The 833-nt window shown below is 53.8% G+C and overlaps 1 protein-coding gene across 8 annotated transcripts in view; it reads right to left on the bottom strand.

The window, feature by feature from the left end:
• TP73 (tumor protein p73) overlaps positions 1-833 on the bottom strand; it is a 36,543-nt gene that overhangs the window by 18,497 nt on the left and 17,213 nt on the right. The gene's annotated exons all lie outside the window — the stretch shown is intronic.

Here is an 833-nt window from a genome sequence, read left to right as displayed (position 1 = left end):
CGAGGCCCCCCCGCCGCCCCGCAGCAGCAGCAGCGAGCGGAGCAGCACCCGCTGGCCATGGCCCGGGGTCTGCCTGCACAAAAGCATCCAAAGACGCTTTCTGTCTACCGCAGGAAGGACTGTCTTGGCAATTAAACACATCAGCTTCCAAAAATAAAAGTCATTATCACACCTCGGGCTGATATATCACTCCTGGTCTGCTCTGCCTGTTTCGTGATAATGTCAAACCGCAGCCCCAGAGGAAACCCCGTTGCTCCCTCGTTGTGTCAGTTGTCTTGTCCCAGCCTTTCTGCTCCACTAGTATTTCCCAGAGGAGAAAACCTGCCTGCCTCAAGCGTGCCAGTGAGCAGCTCTCCCAGGTGCTCAGGGAGGTATCCGCTGCAGAAATGCCTCCGACACTGGCCACAAGTGCTGTTTGTTATTAAAAATAGGGACAGTGCTACACTGAGCCAGGAGCCAGGATGTGAATTTGGGACCTTTTGCCACAAAAAACAAAGCAGCTGTCGTACGCTCTGCCCGGTTCCTTGGTCCCTGATCTGCAGAGGACTCCTCTGCCAGGCTGCAGACATGCGGTCAGATCGGCAGTGGACCAAACCTGCATCTCCGCTCCCGAGGACCAGGCTGCTGCACCCACGTCCCACACGGCACGATGCTGTGCAGCAATCCTTCTGTGATTAAAAACCTACTCTGCTATTTTGCCATGACTTCTAGGGATTGAGTTACTCTTCTGATACGAGATGAAAAAGGATTGTAAATGCCAAGGAAGGATTTATGGCAAAGCTGAGAATGGCCCTGGTAGATGTGAGCAAAGGTCCATCTCACCTACTGCCTCG

The sequence above is a fragment of the Pygoscelis adeliae genome, unplaced genomic scaffold, assembly GCF_000699105.1.
Source record: "Pygoscelis adeliae isolate BGI_AS28 unplaced genomic scaffold, ASM69910v1 Scaffold213, whole genome shotgun sequence".
Classification (NCBI taxonomy): Eukaryota; Metazoa; Chordata; class Aves; order Sphenisciformes; family Spheniscidae; genus Pygoscelis; species Pygoscelis adeliae.
This window is presented reverse-complemented; position numbering and strand designations above follow the sequence as displayed.